The 20,322-nt window shown below is 41.7% G+C and overlaps 1 pseudogene; it reads right to left on the bottom strand.

Annotated features, from left to right (window-relative positions):
• Window positions 1–2,342: 2,342 nt before the first annotated feature.
• LOC108702247 lies at window positions 2,343–20,320 on the bottom strand (annotated as a pseudogene).
• Window positions 20,321–20,322: the final 2 nt, after the last annotated feature.

Raw genomic sequence — 20,322 nt, 5'->3', positions numbered from 1 at the left:
AGATGAGTAATAAAAAGTAGCAATAACAATACGTGTAGCCTTACAGAGCAGTTGTTTTTTAGATGGGGTCAGTCACCCCCAAGGCAAATAATTCAAAAACAATAAAAATAAATAAATAAGAAGACCAATTGAAAAGTTGCCACTCTATAGCACAGTAAAAGTTAAATTAAAGATGAACCAACCCTTTAAGTGGGTTAAAAAAGTTCAACCACTCCAAATGAAACCAAGTATCCATACACAGACACACGAGCACAGACCCTCCATACACTGAAATAAGCAGCACATACTAATAACTATACTAACTGTAGACTTCAGTTATAACCTCAGTAACTCACATTTTTGCTGTTGGAGCTGAGCCTTAGCCAGAGCTCCTGTGTATTTCGACACGCTGGTCTCTCTTCTAACAACACCTTCTCCTTCTAATAATAAGAGGCAATGGCAAACTCTGTGTCTACTTCAGGCCTCTGCTGATGATGGTCACACTGAGAGTTGCTGAACACACAGACACTGCAAGTATTCATATTATTTTCATGAAACCACAGCAGCCTGATGGTTGGGGCAGTATATTCCTGTATCTGTATCCATATTATTAAATAAGGGGGTTCAGACCAAAAGTGGGATTGCAAGAAAGAGTGGCCGAACCAGAGAAGGCTGGACCCTAATCTAATTGGATGAAAAACAACCTGCATGTGACTGTGCAATTGCATGTGCCCACTAGATGTCGCTTTAATTTAAGGGGATGAGTAAATAAAGGCTGTTGCCATCTGATTTTTTTAAATGTAAAACATGGCCATGTTGTAACATTACTTCCCCTTTCCTGTAGAAGGTCACATGGTACAGCTAAATGAATGCCCTTGTACCTGGTGTTCGCAACAGAATCAGCTGTTTGGTTTTTCAGGTCTTTGGGCGCAGACCAGAATTCATTGTGCGTCTGGGCTTCCTCTATGAGGGCACCACTCACCTCTGCCATATGTGCCAACATTGAAGCATAGAGATCTCTTTCTGCTCCCCTACAGGAAACCAGAGAGGTTCTTTGTTTAACCAAAAATACTATGTTGGATATTCCTTTATATAGCATTCCCACTGTCTATCTCTCCTTCCATAATTTCTTTCCTTTGAGCAGTGCCAAAACAAAGTTCCCCACTTGCAAGCAAAACCCCCTAAAACTCCACAAGCAAATCTTTTTCTTTGCAGTTAATGATTTTATAGCATCCCCTAGTGGCACAGCAGCCCTTCAGAACTGCTTTTATCCATGGAGGATCTTAATTGCCCTACTGTACCTGCTCCTGCCCTACATGCACCCTCCTTCCCCCTACAAGGAAAAGGAAAGCTCTGGCCCTGTAAAGACCAATATTCTCAGATCGAGGCTTTCAGCTGATCAGTGCAAGGGGCATGATTCCCAGTGGTTGCTGGCAGCATACATACATCAATGAGATCACTGACAGACAGTCATATTGGTTACCATTATTTGACCAACAGTTAGTGCTATATTTTTGGCAGGGCAGGCAGGGAATCCAGCCTCTTACGCAGCAACTCCCAGCACTGACAGGGGATCCAACCTCTCAAACAGCAACTCCCAGCAGGGCATCCAGCCATACAGTGTGTCAGAGGATCCAGCCTCACACACAGTGATTCCTAAAACTAACAGAGGATCCAGCCTCTCACAGTCACTCCCAGTACTGACAGGAAATTCAACCTCTTGGGTAGCAAGATATTGGAGGGCCCAATGCAGTGTTTCATAGCAGGGTTGGTGCCTGCCATGATTGGCCAAACCACAGTGGTGATAACCAGAATTATGTATGGAGAGCTGACCTGGTGATGCCTGTCTGTGCTTATGCCACAGCCTAGTGGATGCAGTACAACCAAACCCCACTACATAGCTCTGCATCTGTCAGGCAAGTGGCACAGGGGCTCCCTTTCGTATAAATTATGCTTTACTCTTTTATCAAGCAAGGCTGCCCATGGGCAAAGCAAATGATGTAGTCACCCATAGGCAGAAAGTTTGGCTGAGCCTCATCACCCCAGAAAAGCTCTCTCTCCCTTATTTTCCTACTTGTATTTCTAAGGTTAATGAAGTGCTGCACTAGTTTTACTACATGGCAAGAGTTAATGTAATATTCTGAATTCATTTTCTGTGCTGTCTTACTGGCATGCCTGGGGTTAAAGTAATCTTCTGAATCGAAATATAGGGGATAGGTTAGATGGAAGGTGAATGTCCCCTTTCTTTGCTGGAAAGGTTCCAGTATAACCACCGGTAAAGTGGGGCAGCCAACGAATCACCCAAACTGGACGCATTACGTAATAAAATTAGAAATCTTTTTTTTATTTTTGTGTAAATTAGATTCAATATATTCCAAAAAATACTGTACAAGTGAATGTATGTTTGGTTTTCTGTATGGATCACAGTGCTAAGTACTCGTCAATCTTCCTCCACTTGCAGGAGTTTCCAGAATAATCTTTTGGACTGCAGGTGGACTCTCCCAGTTCAACCCCCTCACACACCTCCAGTAACAGAGCTTCGTCTGCTTCATTCTCCGCTCCCTCTTCTGAGAATGATCTCTGGTCGTAGATGGTCTCCTGTTTGGGGTCCTATTAGGTAAAATAAATTGTATTCTCCTAAATAACAAGATGACAACAAAACTGGAGCCTCACACTTTTTTTTTAAGTTGTTGTGGTCAGCATCCCATTGACCACCAGACATCATTTTCAGCAGCATGCTGGGAAAAGCCAGAAAACAGACAAAAACATGCAAAATAATTAAAGAGCAAGTGAAAATGTTATTTTAACTATTTCCATCTATAACACACTGAAATTTATTGTAAAGGTAAAATTTGCCTTTAATACTCTTGTCATTATTATAATTCACTGGCCAGTGGGATGGTTTCTACCTTATAAAAGTAATCTGTAGACTAAATTTGCTTCTGAGAGTCCAGCTTGGCCAAGAACCTTTATCTTCTCCTGAATCATCAGCCTATATGAGTGGGATGATTTCCAAAAAATACAGAATTAGATGAAGCAGCAGGACCAATAAGCTTCTGCCTATCATACATATATATATTGGATAATCTACACTCTACTGTAAATTCTAAGGATATTAGAAGTCACTGAGGGGTTCTGTGACCATATAAAGGCAGAAGCTGCTGGCTCTGTATAGTGATGGGCGAATTTATTCGGCAGGTGCAAATTTGCGGCGAATTTCTGTGCTTCGCCGCCGGTGAATAAATTCGCAAATTTGCAGTGAAAATTCACCAGCGTTCAAGGTTTTTTTTTTTTATGCCAGCGACAATTCAGACGGCGGCAATGTAATGACTGTAATGGTCGCCGGTGTCAAAATCGTTGTTTTGCGTAAATTTTCACCCGTTTCGAGAATTTTGCGTGAAATTTGCGAAATTCGTGGCTTTACTCTTTTACTCTTGTACTCTGATTTCTAAAGACAAATATTTTATTTGATAAGGAAAAAGAAAACAAGTAACATAAAAGTTTTCACATGGGAAGTATGAGCAAATAAATACATGACTCATTATTTGGTTTATTGAAGGCAATAATACCATGTTTACCGGTAATAATTCTCCTTCTCTGCTATAACCCAATGTCAGCAGGTTGATGAGACCATCACTTACCATAAATAATCATCAGCTGTGCCTTTTGTCACCAGGTTTGGAATATTCACAGACCTTGTCTGGCCAATTCTATGAACCCAATCCTCTGCTTGGATTAAAACCTAAAAACACAGGTTGGTTTAACATGGAAGCACATTTTTTTGCAGAATGATTACAGGCTGGTAGGTTGTAATTCCCCATTGCTGCCCAAAATACAGCAGAATGCCAACTATTCCCCCACCTTCCTGTTTAAAGAAAATAAATGTGCAACACTATCTTAATTAGTATAATTACAATTTAAAAAGGAAATCTTCTAAAAATGCTTAAAATAAATTATTTTGGCTTAAATTGTGCAGCACTCGAGTGTCAGAAGGTTCTGCAGCTCCAGAAGACTTCTGTACTGTGCCCGGCTGCTGAGAACGAATGGAAAGGGCACTGACTCAGAGCTGGACGGGTCAAGTGGAAGAAGCCAGAATCATGTTGAGAGGAATAGTGTCACTGATTGGGCACATTATACAGAACAGGCAGCAGCCTTATACAGTTATACAGCCTTATACAGTTCGTGGAATGCTTAAGTGCAACTACCCCAGTTTCCAGAGCAGTATGGGCTGTGCTAATTACCAGCCAAACATCCCTTATGGTGCTGCATTTATAGCCAGACTAAAAGCAAAGAAATTGCAGAACAGTATAAATCACTGAGGGTAAAGCCTTGAGTGACATTTCATTTAAGGTAAAATTAACCTTTAAGTTAACTTTTAGTATGTTATAGAATGTCTTTACAGTTTTTAAATGATTAGGCTTCCTCTTCGGAGTTTTCAAATAGGGGGTCACTGTCCCCGGCAGCCAAATAACTATTGCTCCGTTAGAGTAGAGTTTTGTTTTTATTGTGATTCTGTGTTCTTATTCCTATTCATTCTATTCATATCCATCTTCCAGTGTCTCATTAAAGCCACTGCCTGTTTGCTACAGGAAACTGTCCCCTAGCATCCAGATAGTTGTTGTTGAAAATTATGACCAGCTGCAAGTTGTCTGCATTAATTTAACTTTAATTTGTAAAGTACCAATATATGAAAGAATTTTAAAGTAATGAAAATGTAATGCTCTGTGCTGCTACTAGTTGCTCTGCACGGGTACAACTGATGTGTTTGCTTCAGAAACACTACTATAGTTTATATAAACAAGCTGCTGTGTAGCCATGGGGGCAGCCATTCAAAGCTGAAAAAGGAGAAAAGGCACAGGATACACAACAGATAACAGATGAGCTCTGTAGTATCCAATGGGATTCTTCAGAACTTACAGTATCTGTTATCTACTGTGTATCCTGTGCTTGAATGGCTGCCCCCATGGCTATAGAGAAGCTTGTTTATATAAACTATAGTAGAGTTTCTGAAGCAAACACACAAGTTTTATCAGTGTGGGCCAACACCACATTATATTTTCATTCCTTTAAAACACTTTTATTGTTTGATGTTACTGTTCCTTTAAACCAGGAAATAAAAATACCCATAAATAATTTTCCTACAGGGTTCATAGTATTCAGATAATGTTGCATGTGCCAAGAGCTTAAAGTTCCACTTGGCACAATAGAATAGGGGGTGGGGGTTTAGGCAACAGCTAGAATATGGCTAACGCAGCAGAGCTGATCCCTGCTCAAAACAGTGATGAATCTGCTTTTTACCCATCTATAGATGTATATAATTAAGGGGTTGTGTCCCTTTAATAATCTGAACCTTACATTCTTACTTACTCCTGGGTTCCAAAATAGCTCTGCAAAGACAACCAAGTCAGCGGTGGAGAGAGTCAGCCCCATATTAGTGATGGACAGGACAGCAACACAGAACTTCTCAGAGAACTGGAACTTGTGGCATAGGGACTGCGGTCAGCAGACGAGGTGTTACCATCAATTCGAATGTAAGTGACTTCCTGCAAAGAGGTGATGGGATACATGCAAATGAACTGGTTCGTACAAATGGGATATAGCATTGTGTAGATATATGAATGGAAGAAAGAAAGGAGATTGGTATAATTATAGGTGATTATACTATTATATGCAAGCCAGTAAACCCGACACTCACAGATACAATTACACAAATGTCACAGTGTGAAGCTGTAAGAAACCTATGCCTGCACCAGGTGGCACTATCTTCACCTACCTTCCTATATCAAGGGCTTCTGTCTTTATTTCAACCTCAGTTACTATGCTACCTTAAGCCAAATCCCTTACCTTCTTCCCCAGCTCTTCGCAAATGCTGTCCAGAACCAATTTGTGGTGTGCTAACACAAGGAATTTCTCACGGCCACTTTCCTACTATAGGGGGAATATGTGGTGTTTATACAAATGGCCTGTAGATGTCACTGTGCTCAAGACTTATACTGTGCATACTTTCTATACAACTTGTGGTGTTAGAGTTGCTTACTGTTATGTAATGGTTGCATGAGCCTGCTAATAAAGCACTGGTATACTCTATTCATCCTCGGCTACCAAAACATAACAAATGCAACATGGTGACCCATGTAAGATCCCAAGATCCCTTCATATAGTTTGGATGTAGCCGATACTCTGCCTGACTAGGGGTTACATCACCAAACCCAAGTGCCCGTTTTCATTCCTTCTATACAGGGACTAAGAACTGAGCAGCCACACATAGACTGCTTTATACCCCACCACTACAGCTAACACAATGTTTCCTCTCCATGATTTGTTATAGTCTGTACCACAGGGCCTCCGTTCTGATTACTTTGCAGCTGCTTTGTATTATATGTAAGCTCTGCACCGCAGGCTTATAAAGTAATGAGCATTGGGCAATGAACAGTTGCTGCTTCCTACATTTCATTCAAGGCAAAACGGAAATGTGCATTGACCCAGGAGTGGCAGGACGTTAATGAGTCATGTTGTCTGTAAAGGTTTAACAACATGAGTAGTTTGGTTGCTATTGATACCTGGCATGCAGCAAATTTAGGTTTTGTAATTACATAATATAAAAATAATGAAACACTCGCAATACTGATCAAATTTTGGCTTCTGCTCTTCTTTTGTAGAGGGGAAAAATGAATACGGGGTAATTTCAGTTTGATTGTTGCCAGAGGGGTTTCATTTTGCCTTTTATCCTACCACCTTGGTTCTTAGGAGCAATGGTGGAAGGAGGAAATATTTAGTCCAATTCTCCCTCCTGGTTAAACAATGACCTCCTCCCTCGCCATACACTACCAGTGGTGGGTTAGTATGCAAGCAAGCCAATTACAGTGATACTTGCAATGTTGACATATCCGAAGAATGTATTTCAGAAGAAGTGGCTTATGGAAGGTGAGGGAAGTTTACTTGATCAAGTTGGGAGGAAAGGGCAAGAACAAAGGGTCAAAATAAAACCATGATCCATTTGCTATTTGTTATAGAAAATAAGGGCATATTTCACCTTTAAATTCCCTCTTGCTGTGTCTCACTGGCTTAGGATTACAAAAATGTTTCTGGCAACATTCTCATCCCTCATTTTCATTCCCACTGGGACAACTTACTCACGCTCTTAATTCCCTTGGCCATTTCCTTAGCTGCTGCTGCAAGAGATGCCTTGGTCTTTTCAGTAATGCCTTCAGGGGCCACCACAACCATTTTGTGCTGTTTAGCGGGAAGCTGGGACAGGACCTCGGATTTCAATCGTCTAATCATTATTGATTCTTCAAGCAGAAGTTTCAGCCCGTTTAGATTAGAGGATCCGGAATAATCCCACCCCCAAGGCATCTGTTAATGAGAGTCTGTGCTTTTAGTATTAACTGGATGCTGCATGAGCCAGGCTGCGGAACTGAGGGAAGAAAGTAGGTCTGACGGCTGCAATCTGTGTGTACAGCTCGGCTGGCCTGGATATGGCTGGGGTTCCCAACAGTAAAATCACCCTCTTAGCGATCTGGGAATCGGAAAAGAAATGCAAGACTATATAGTTACATAGGTACTACCTGCAATGCACCTGGTACCCCTCAGCCCCCCAGCTTATGTCTCTGGCTGAGGAGAATTTGTATTACAGTAAATAACTATTAGATGGTGCCTTCATATAAATATGCTCATGGAGAAGAGGACAAAAAGAGGAAGACAGGAGTGCAGAAGAGTGTAAAGCGGACAATAAACAAGAAATAAGGGGATACAAGTAGAGGGTGAGGCCAAAAGACAGAATGGATAGAAGAGAGGAGCATGGGTTGGTAAGAGACTAAAGGAAAGACCTAGGGTTTTCTGTGGCACTAAAAATGTAACTCATTTCAACAAACACATAGTGATTCTAAACAACAAAGACGTTCCACCAGATCAGGTCTAGTGGTAGACCAAACCATAATACCCCAATGCAAAGCCCAACACAAAATCCCAAATGCACAATTCTTTCACTATCTGCAACTTAGACATTTTGTGGAATCTAAAATAAAAGTGCATCCGCGCTCACCATCCACATATTTCAAAGCATTATGTCGCTCACAATCCTATCCAAGACACTTAATATCACTGCAATATGCAAGCTCTCCTTAGGCAACACAGCTATTACACAACCATTTGTGACAAAGTGGGAGAAAGACCTGGATATCACTATATCAGAAATAACTTGCCTGGAAATTTGGAAAACAGCCAGCAGGTCCCCATATGTGTAGTCCAGCAAGAGAGCATACAAAATTATTAGGATTATAAAATTATTATTAAATAAATTCAGTGGAAACAGACATGGCAACGTGTTCAGAGGATGCAGAGAAATGGGCACATTAATGCACTGAAACACAAGTGCATTATTGTACAGTTCATTCAACTCCCCCCTTGGCATGGAAATTAGGGCCCTAAAACAACAAAACAATCCCACAAAGTAGCCACTTCTCTCAGCTGCCAAAATGACTTAGCAGAAGATTGTCAAAAAGCAGACACTGCGGGATTACAGACATTAATAATGATTGGAAAACTGAATTAGAGCAATACAATCAGTCAGAGACAGCCTCCTAGGGTCAAAGTCAGACTATGAAGGTGCACTGGAGTCGTTACCTTGGCCCATTAGCTAGAAAACTCAGCAGGAGGACAAGTAAACCCAACTGGCACAACCCAATTCACAACCCCTTTGAGGTGTTAATCTCCCCTTCCCCAGCCCCATTGTAGGCACTGAAGCCTTTCCCTTCCACTTATACTCTCTCTCCTTCGTTTCCTTCTTACTGCATGACAATTTTCATTTTTACCTAGGACTGAATCAAACAATGCACAATCATTGTAGCACAGGACCTTGTGACATGAGAATGCTTGTGCAATACAATTTGCTAGAACACTGGGCTCTTGTCTTTGTGTCAAAACTTTAAAAAGAAAGGAAAAGAAAAATATGAAATGATAAGAAAGGAAATTAAATAAATGAAAGAAAAGAAAAGAAGGAAAGAAAGAAAGAAAGGATGAATGGATGGATTAGGGAGGAAAATCTAGTGTGGGAGGAGAACCTCAAAAGGTAGCATTGCAAAGCAGGAAAGTTCTAAGAAGAATTTATAAAGGAACAATACTGTACATACAAAACAGGAATGGCAGGTAAGTGGGGTGGAGGAGAGCAGGTAGGTGAGGCAGAGAGAAAAAGACAGGAGAGAGATTTACCTTAAGTAGTGGCGTAGCAGTTTTGCAACAAGCATTTTTCCCGTTCTTCAGGAAATGAGATTCATCCTAAAAGATACCAATTTTTTTTCTTTATTTTTATTTTCAAACGAAGGGGGAAAGGGGAGAACTTACATACAAATGCGTTCACAAGCAGTCCATTGGCATTTTATTTCTACACTGATATTTATTCTCTTCATATATCGTCTGTATAGCTCACAGATTCAAAGTAACTATTCCTGTATACATGGCTGTGCTAGTTTGGACAGGACACAATCACACCTTGAGGAGTTATATAGATTCCACAGTTGCACGATAAATAAGAATTTGCAATTCCCAAAATTCTCTAAAAATCCAACACAAAATGTTTTCCTAAGGCTCAAAGGGATGATATTTCAGGCATGCTAGTACCTTCCCTCCCATATTACTCTGCAGCATATTCCATGCCACCCACTTTTTACAGATTTAGTGATCAGGAACTCACAAAGCGTTCAATCTTCTCTAGCGGTAGAAGCGATGCCTGGGCTCTTTGTCTGGTGACATTTCACAGAGGGGCAGAACCTCCCGCCACTACTCACTATAATAATGACTTTAAAATTAGCCACAATCTGCTTGTCCATCTTCCCAGAAGGTCAAAACTAACGATGTTGATCAGACTGGTGCTCTGGCTGTCTCGACCAGTCACAATGACATTAACGCTTTCTGGGTCCAAAGAAGGAAGCCACACATGAAAAGCCTGCAGGAAAATAACAGGAGGCACTAGGCATAAATACATTGGGGGGGATAAAATGGTGCTAATATATAATCCCAATTTAGTTAGCCAAGGAGAATGGTCTACTAGAGCTGGGGACTTGGAGGGCAGAAAGCACAGAAGCTACAAATATAGAACTGAGCAATCTCCTTTACACACTACAACTGTGAAACAGGACCCCAGGAGCCTTGCATTCATAGTACAGGGATCCAGAGGGGAAAAAAAGCATCTGGCACTTGAGAAGACCATAAGGACAGAGAAATGATCCCAACTGTAGCCGCCACCCTGTACATGCAATCAAGCATGAATTCTGCACTCTGTAGGCCAGGTTGCCTCAGTTACCCCTTCCCTCTCATCCATCTCTAGGGAAGCTATTAAGCACTTCCCTTGTGGTCTGAAGCAGGGCATGGAGTCAGCCGGTGGGTAGAGAAGAAGAAGAAAGTCTTGGACTTTGTGTGAAAAAGGCAACACTTGTGGCAGACAGTCTCTAGGCAGAACTGTAAGACGTCTCTCATCCTAATAAGCAAATCAATGCTGCTAAGTCTCAGGGGGATTCTGGGTTTGGTTCTGGTCAACTCCACTGAAGCTTTGGTCTGGTCACATCTCCAGGAGCCTTTCAGTTGCCCCTGTTATTTGCCCTTACATGGGGCAGTTGTGTTTGCACAACATACAGTTGTGTTCAGAATAATAGCAGTTTTACATCACTAACCTGATCAATCACTGGTTTTGGTAGAAATGATATTTCTACATGACAAATAATTTACTAGTAGGTGTAGTAGAGTAATAGAAAACCAACAGTCATGACATGCATGTTGCTGATTCTGTGTAATTGAATTATTAATTGAGGCTTGTTCCAAATAATAGCAGTGTTCAAAATAATAATGGCTTGTTCCAGATAATAGCAGTGTGGAGTTTAATTAGTGAGGTCATTTATTCTGTGAAAAAACAAGTGTCAATTAAGGCCCTGTTTAAGGAAGGAAGGAAGGCAGCAAATGTTGTGCATGCTGGTTATGGGCTATTCCACACGGGGAGATAGCGACTCGTTTGCGGTCGCGGCGACAAAGCGCCGCGACAGTCGCCGCGACCGGCGCAGGCGACAGTTTTGTATGGGCGCCTATGTAAAAACGCCTGTGCTAACCACATGAGGCGATGCGCTTTTCAACAGTCGCCTGAAAATGCCTCGCCAGGCTTTTTCAGGCGACTGTTGAAAAGCGCATCGCCTCGTGTGGTTAGCACAGGCGTTTTTACATAGGCGCCCATACAAAACTGTCGCCTGCGCCGGTCGCGGCGACTGTCGCGGCGCTTTGTCGCCGCGACCGCAAACGCGTCGCTATCTCCCCGTGTGGACTAGCCCTAAATGTATTTCTCTTTAAATATCTGAGTAAAATGGGCCATTCCAGACATTGTTCAGAAGAACAGCGACTTTAATTAAAAAGTTGATTGAAGAGGGGAAAACAAATAAAGAAGTGCTAAAATGATCTCAGTTGCTTTAAAATGACAATCAAAACCTGAAAGACATGGATGAAACTTAAAACGACCATTCGAATGGATAGAAGAATAGCCATAATGGCAAAGACTCAGCTAATGATCAGCTCCAGGAAGATCAAAGAAGGGCTAAAGTTACCTTGTTGTTACAATTAGAAAACACCTATGTAAAGCCAAGCTATTGCCAAAAAGCCCCCGCAAAGTCCCATTGTTGAGAGAAAAAAAAGACGTTTGCTAAACAGGTTCCAACTTATTAAAGACTGGTCTAAAGGGAAATGGTGCAACATTTTATGGACTGATGAAAGCAAGATTGTTCTTTGTGGGTCTAGGGGCCACATACAGTTTGTCAGACGACCCCCAAACACTGAATTCAAGTCACAGTACAGTGTGAAGACAGAGAAACATGGTGGCACAAGCATCATGATATGGGGATGTTTCTCATACTATGGAGTTGGGCCTATTTATCACATACCAGAGATCATGGATCAGTTTCAAGCAAAGTTCAAATTAAATTCGATTCAGTTCTTTCAAATTAATTGAAGAGGTCATGTTGCCTTATGCCGAAGATGAAATACCCTTGAAATGGATGTTTTAACAAGACAATAGTGATGGGTGAATCTGACCCACTTCACCAAACAATTGCAAAACAGTGAAAATTCGCCAAAATGCATTGAAGTCTATGGGCGTCAATTTTTTTTGTCGAGCAACAATTTTTCCACCCATTAGAGTCTATTGGCGTCTTGTCTGTGGCAAAACTGAGAAAAATTTCATTCATCACTACAAGACAACCACCCCAAACACAAGATTGACGTTATGGAGTGGCCAGTCCAATCCCTTAATCCAATAGAAAACTTGTGAGGCAAAACCAAGAAATGCAGAAGAATTGTGGAATGTAACAGGTGCCAGAAGTTGGTCAACTCCATGTAACACAGATGTGCAGCAGTAATATTAAACTAAATATTAGTTCAGTAATTCAAAGGAAAGCAACATCTTTAAACATTTTTCAGTTCATACAGTGAATGTTTGAGTTTGTAAAGAAGAAGGCAGACACTAAAAAAAACAACACAAATTTGATCTATTATTTTTCATATTTTGATTTGGAATTGAATGTGCAGTGTTCCCAATGTATTTGCATATTAAAAAAATAAAAGCTGTTATAAGGATTTTGAGCTTAACTCACTGCTATTATTCAGAACACAACTGTATATAACCAAACAGGCACCTGCAATAAATCCAGCGCCTTGTGCTTATGGACTTGGCCGGTATAACAATGAATAATTGAAATGGCTAGATACACTGAATATAATATTAGCACTGGTCTATTTATACAGCCCTTCAGCCAAAGTGCATGTTCTTTCAATAATCCCTGTTTCTCCAGTAATTCTTTACAGGTCAGGATCTGTCTGAGGCTTCTTAGTTTGAAACCCTGTGCATTTGGTATGGTCTATATTCTGACTTTGATGTGGGAGTCTCCTTGCTTTCAAGTCTCTACAGAGCTTCAGGATTCACATTTGGTTGGTGTTATCGTTTCAATGACTCATAACAAGGTGATGGTTAATTGGAATCACACAGACGTGGATATTCAATATCCACATCATCTGCATGAAAGCTAATGACTGAAAAGCCTTCACATGTATAATCAATATGCTAATTACTTATCCTCTAACGAGCGACCCTGCAGGTATAGTGCAGAATGTAGAACAGGCACTTACAGTGGAAGGGTCTACAACAAGCAGGGGCCACTCTTTTTGGTAATATGCAGCAATACAGGTGGCTTCAATAGTCTTTCCCAAGCCCATGTCATCGGCGAGGAGCAAACGTCCTTCCCGGGATACTGCAAAGCTGTAAAAGCAATGGGCAGGATAAGAATAAGCGCAATTCATTAAGAGCTAAAATAATTAAACAATGACCTGATGTTTTCAGGGAGAGAAACAGTGTAGTGTTATTGGGATCTCTCTGTTCAGGCTATGAGCATACTTATGGGACTGTTCCTAGTACAGGGAATACCTGTGCTGCCATACTTTTATGGTATCTCTCTGTTCAGACTATAAGCAAACTTGGGGAATATTCCTGCTGAATTGTGCTTAATACATGGGAATATCTATGTAACCTTAGTTTTATGATATCTCCCTGTGCAGGCTAAGAGCAAACTTCGGGGCTGTTCCTGCTGAAATGTGTTTAGACTATCACCTATGAATCTTTCTATTAAACAAATACATAGGAGAAAGTAAGAAATAACAACTCAGTAGCCATTACACGTCAGGCTGCTTTGGGTGTTGGGATCTGCACAGAGGGAAGTGAGAAACTCAATGTCAAACATTTACTTGTTCGCTGGTGGATCTTTCTCTAATAGCTGCAGCTGTGTAACATTTCTGATGGTTTTCCAGCTCATTTCCCCTATGGCAGCAAACCGGCACTGTGGATACAACTTGCATTTCCCTACTCTGATCATGAGTCGGAGCAACAGTTCATTAACTAAAGTACACACGTTCCCATCACTGCAGCCAAGCAGTTCATTCTGCATAGACTAAGCAAGTGTCCAGGATACATAGAAGAAAGTGACTCCTGACTCAAAACAGATGCTGTGCTGTGAAGCAAGGGGAGACATTTCTGCAGATACTGGGGTTCCTTGTGTCTGCAGACTCACCCTGACATCCCCCCCCCAACACACACACACACACTTCTCCATTATAACTGTTTCATCCCTTTTACCCCCTCCCAGAATGCAATCTTTATAAAAAGGATTATGGGCACAGCTATGAGATACACCCACCCTGCTGGAATGCTTAATAAACATGCTGTTCACCTGATGCAGCCATTTGCCTTGGCCTTCAAGTCAGGGACTCATCACAATACATTTATCTATAGCAGAAAACATGTTATTTTCATGGGCAAAACAAAACATGATCATTATCTATAAAGGGCTATAGGCTGCCAGGGATGCTAGGAATTGTAGTTTGTAGTTGTGAGATACAACACATCACAACTTCTAGGTATAGCTTTTTCTGTGTCTGTGTGTGTGTCTGTGTGCGTGACTGTCTGTGTGTATCTGTCATTGTGTCTGTCTATAGGTGGCCATACATGGAGAGATCCGCTCGTTTGGCGATGTCGCCAAATGAGCGGATCTCCCTCCGATATGCCCACCTTGAGGTGGGCAATATCGGGCTGATCCGATCGTGGGCCCTAGGGCCCAATGATCGGATCCTAGCAAACGGGCGGTTGGATCGCGGGACCACATCCACAAACAGATGCGGCCGCGATCCGACGGGATTTTTAGTCCCATCCGATCGAGATCTCTGTCGGCGGCCCCCATACACGGGCCAATAAGCTGCCGACTCGGTCTGTCAGCAGCTTTTACCTTATGTGTGTGTGTGTCTGTCTGTGTGTGACTGTCTGTATCTGTCTGTGTGTCTGTCTGTGTGTTTCTGTCTATCTATCTGTCTGTGTCTGTCTCTCTGTGTGTCTGTCTATGCGTGACTGTCTGTGTGTGTCTGTCTGTGTCTGTCTATGTGTGACTGTCTGTGTGTGTCTGTCTGTCTGTGTGTCTGTTTATGCGTGACTGTCTGTGTGAGTCTGTCTGTGTCTGTCTGTCTGTATGTGACTGTCTGTGTGTGCCTGTCTGTGTGTGTGTGACTGTCTTTGTCTGTCTGTCTTTGTGTGTGTGTCTGTCTGTCTGTCTGTGTGTCTCTATGTGTGTGTGTGTGTGTCTATATATTGTTATGAGCTAAGGGGCCCAGCCTGAGAGTCAGTAAGGATGAGATATAGGGTGAGTGCTTATTTGTGCCCTGGGTACCCTTGGAGTATTCCAAACGAAGAAAAATTCACTGGCACTCAAGTAATACTTGCAGGGTGAAACCCTTGCCTTAAATTTATTCAATGCCGCATTGGAGGGGGAATTCTGAGGGGGTGGCCGATCCCCTGTTTCGCTGGGCACCAGGTGTTCTGGTTTCAAGAGGGCCAGGGTGTGCGCTTGTAATTTGGAGAAGCTATACCCTTGGAGTATAGCAGAGTGACTGTTACCCCAATTTTTCTATATATATGTAACCTTGTTTTAAGCTAAAGGAGGCCCTGACAAAAGGTTGGACTGAACAAGTCAGATAACCACTGTCCTAGAACACTCAAAATGGTTCTTGGTTCAAGTTCACAGGGCTTTTATACAAAGAAGAACAGAATGTTACTTTATCAGGTATTACTGCATTGTGATGCTTTGAATGTCCGGGGTCACCTAAAATTGGCGATCTCTCATGAGGAAGAAGGGGTTGACGCCAACATGGGACATGTATTACGGAGAACAAAAGAGGCTTTTATGGATTTTCGCTGAATATGGGTAAAATGAAACAGTGGTCAGTAATTGCAGCAATTTGCCTGCTTATTACATTGGCCTCTATTCACAGCATGAAGAGAAAGTCAATTAGGTTGCATCTCTCAATACAAGCCTGGCATTATCTCCTGAAATGACCTTTATTTATCAGCGAGTGAGTGAGCGAGAGGCACAGGAGGCAGGAGAAATGTTAAGCTTCACATACAATTATTCAAGAAAAAAGAAAATAAACCCATGTGAAAGATAAACGCAATTATAGAAAGGTTCATTTATCAGGTAAATACAAAAAGGTCTCTGGTGAGCAGTCTCACAGGCAATCTAGTGTTAATTTTTAACGGTCAGAATATGGACAGGCACTGTGGGTACTGGACCAGTACATAAATGTCTGATTAAATCAATGCTTTCTTCCTAAAGCTTCTCCCTCAGGACACAGAGTATTGACGTATCAAACTAGAAGGCAGTCCAGGCCCCCTATTTGGACTATGCATTAGTTAGTTGCATAAATACCATGTTTTTGACCAAACAGAGCCTCTTGTAGGCTGCCAGTCCACAAAGGGACTACCAAATAGCCAATCAGAGCACTTATTTGGCACCCAGGAACTTTTCTCATGTTTGTGTTGCTTTCCAAACTCTTTCTACATTTCAGTGTGGCTTATGGGTAGAAAACGATTGGGGATCCCTGTTCTAGACAGTGTGCCTCCATATCCCTCTCTTCAAAGTTGCCCGATGGCGCTCTCGTCTCCGGTGCCGCATCCAAGATGGTGGCACCCATGACCCATGAAATAAGATATATTGATCCTTATTGGAAGCAAAACCCACCTATTGGGTTTATTTAATGTTAACATGATTTTCTAGTAGACTTAAGGTATGAAGATCCAAATTACCGAAAGATCCATTATCTAGAAATCCCCAGGTCCTGAGCATTTTGCATAACAGGTCCCATACATGTACCCTACACTTCTGCCTGTAAGCTTCTGCTATAGTTTTTGAGTTATGGACTGCCTGCCCCTCCCCCTGAAAGCTTCCATCAGAGTGCCCTAGTTCACTCCACAAAAGCCCAGTTATTTCCTGATCTTTCTAAAATAATTGCCCCGATATAAATGTTTCCACCCTTGTTTGCCTAGTAGACTTAGTGAGAGAGGTATAATCTTCAAGGCCAAAATTACACATTTTGTGTTGCTGGATCTGCAATGGGAAGAGAAGAAGAACATTCAGGGGCACTGTTACCATTACAGTAAACCCATCACAGGAAATCAGTGCAAACCCTGATTTGCCTTATAGGTCATAACTAGCACTTATATCTCCTCTGTAACTAATTTGGAGCATGGGGTGCAACCAGAAAATCAGATCCCATCAAACATACATATATCTAAGCAAGGAGTGCTCTGTGTTCTGGATTCTGCTTTGGCCATACACAGATGCAACAGAAAACAGAAGAACAGAAATACACCAAAAGGAGCAGCACAATAGAGAAGGGCTTAAAGGATAACTAAAGCATAACTAATGTAGGCTAGAAATGTTCTAAATCATGTTATGGGCTTTCCAAGGTACTCACAGCTGTATCTGTGTCTCCAAAGATGCATCAGTAGCTCCCCATCTTCTTTTTTGCTGATTCACTGCACATGCTCTATGCTGTTGTCACTTACTGAGCTTAGGGATGACTCACAATATACTGTATATACAGAAAAAATTCCACAATATAACGCTGATTAGTACTTAATACAGACAATTACTAAATGTCAGCTCAGAAATCAGTGCAGTTAGCATCAGAAATTGATAATCAGCCATGTAGCATCAGCTCTATATTAAAGACAAACCTAATTTTCTGCTTGATAATTTGCGACGACCCCTAAGCTTAGCTTCTCAACAGCTGCTCAGACTACGCTGAGCATGTGAGTTTCGCAGACACTTTCCAAGATGGTGACCCCCTGTGACAAGCTTGAAGTCCTAGATCATTGCTGCTATTGAGGAGCTGAAACTTTAGGCTGATACAATAAATTCAGTAAGTTAAATATGGCATTTTAACCATATTAATTTTTAGGGTTTAGCTCTCCTTTAACACTAAGGTGGATTTGCCACTTACCGTATTTCTTGGGATCGTTTTAAATAAGGCAATGAGTTCAGCACTGTATCCAACTTCAACTTGGAACCGACCTTCCACATGCTTTATACATCTCCCTCAGGTGGTGCTAGATGCCTTCTTGACTGGTGCAGCCTTTGCTGAACTGCCAGTGACTCCTTTGTCCCTCACTTTGCGTAGTCTTGTTACTTACTGGAAGAACAGGCCTTGTAACCAGGTTGGCACCATAACATTTATAGATACAGTAGCTGTAGTATTCCTGATGGACCCAGGCCTCGTTGAAACCTTATCACAATCAGTGTGTGAGTTGGTCCTTGAGTATGAATAGCTGGAGTGCTTGGGCTTTTCTTGTCCCTTAGTAGTGTCAGCAGGGTATAACTGTTTAGGATTAGAGATGTCATTGTAGCTAAGCCCGCTTGGCACACAGTGAGCTTTTGGGGCTACTTATTCCCATTAAGTTCTTAGAAGAAGAGAAATCCTCAGCTGGGTTTATGGGCACCTTTTATCCATTGCCAACTGCTTGCGGTTTATTCTCAGCTGCACCAGGTAAAGATGAAGCAGTGCTTCCCCCAGTTGGGGTTTTTCTGGAAGGCATATTTATTATAATTGCTTTGTAAAGGTTCCCTACTCGCAGCTGGGGCATGAATACTCTGGCCTGAGGAGGAGAGTACTCCCTACTGGCTATTGTTGGCCTGTTTGTATGTATTCTGCTGGGAGGCCAATCTTTTCTGTCTTTTGTGAGTGACTGGAAAAAAATACGGGCCTTCCTATATATTTATATTTTTTCCCTATTAATAACATTGGGATCAACCATTACTTTTACCAGCCAGGCCTGTGAAATACCGGGCAGGTGGCAACCCTAACGCCACTAGGTAACATACATCATCAGCTTACATTAGTTGAGTGAAAAACCAAAGCACAATCCTGCGGCCATGATTCTGTCTGGCAGTTCTGGCAAAAGAAACGCAAACTGCGATGGACCCACTTTAGTTGGCTGCAGCAGGTCTTTTAACCATCACGCGACGATTGTACAACTTATGTAACAATTAAGATATTAACAAATCAGGCACCTGTCAGCATTCCCCTTAGACAAACTTGTTCAGGGAATTGACCTTTGCTCCCAATGTAAAAAAAGTCCTTTTTGTCACTTGTTTGCATTATCCTGCCTTTTCTAAGATCCTTGTGAGCTGCTTTCCCCATGCCTGGTTTGTAGCAATGCCGGTGTCCAAGGATTTTACTTGACAAATCTCTCTGATGTTACATTTTTATTATGTGCGCCTCCTAGTGGCAGAAGCAATTTATTACATATAAGGATATTATTAGTCACCAAGGAGTTCCATGACTATACAAAGCATGAGGCCGAAGGCCCGGCGCTGTTATACAGGTCATGGAACTCCAAGGTAACTTCTAATGTTTTATATTATTACCAAGCAATGGTTATAAATGATGACATCACTAAGCACCTTTGTAAGGAAATAATTTACAGAATATTTATGGCTTTTGTGTATTATAACTAAGTATAAAGCAAGTCCATATTAAAGAACTTGTGGTTGGCAATCTTCCTGGATCAGCAACAGCTATCACTGAATTAATGAATGTAAGAATACATAGCACTGGACCCAAGTGATTTAGAAGCACTGTATTTATGCACTATGTATGTCACTGTTCTGCCCCATATTGACACCCCCTGACAGCTGAATAAGGGGTCATTCTATTTCCCTTTTTATTGAAGAGAATCACAAATTCTGGCAGAACAAAAAAACTAGGTCAGGACCTATTTTCCTGCATTCATTAAGCCTATGTTTCCCCCATCCTTTGAAACCACTTGTGTGTACAGAGCTCCTGACATGCCTTTGCTTTACATTGCATCAAACAATAAGCTTCTCGGCAGCAATGAGCTGATTTAGTAGGGGATGGACAAACTAACAGCACTGAATACTTTACCTGCCACTCACCCTTACCCCCGAGCCATGAATCTAAGCCTGTTTTGAAGTCATTCTTACCCAAAAATGTGAAGCTTAGTTCAAAAGATACTGCATTTGGCTACTTAATTGCGTTGGGGACTTACGCCATAGTGCAGAGATGCTCCAACTGTTTTAACCTGTGAGCACCATTCAATTTTAATTAAAATTGGAGTGCAACATAACCATGTAAAAAGTTCATGGGGTGCCAAATATGGGCTCTAATTGGCTAATGGTAGCCCCTATGCGGACTGGCAGCATACAGGAGGCTCTATTTTAAAAATAAACACATGTTCTGAGGCCACTGAAAGCAACATCCAAGTGGTTGCTTTCAGTGGTTGGGGATCACTGACATAGAAGGATCCAGAGATCCAGGAGACCACCAGTTAATTTCCAGGGGTCTTACATTTTTGAGGGATCCAGATCACTGAGTCATTATGCAGTAAATACTTGCTAAGGGGATTTAGAAGGAGGCAGATTATGGGTTTCACAGAGTGGGATGGAGAGTAGTTAATTGCCTGTGAGACTTACCTCATAG

This window comes from Xenopus laevis, chromosome 9_10S (assembly GCF_017654675.1).
Source record: "Xenopus laevis strain J_2021 chromosome 9_10S, Xenopus_laevis_v10.1, whole genome shotgun sequence".
NCBI classification, from domain to species: Eukaryota; Metazoa; Chordata; class Amphibia; order Anura; family Pipidae; genus Xenopus; species Xenopus laevis.
Note: the sequence above shows the minus strand (reverse complement) of the source record. Positions and strands in the feature narration are given on the sequence as shown.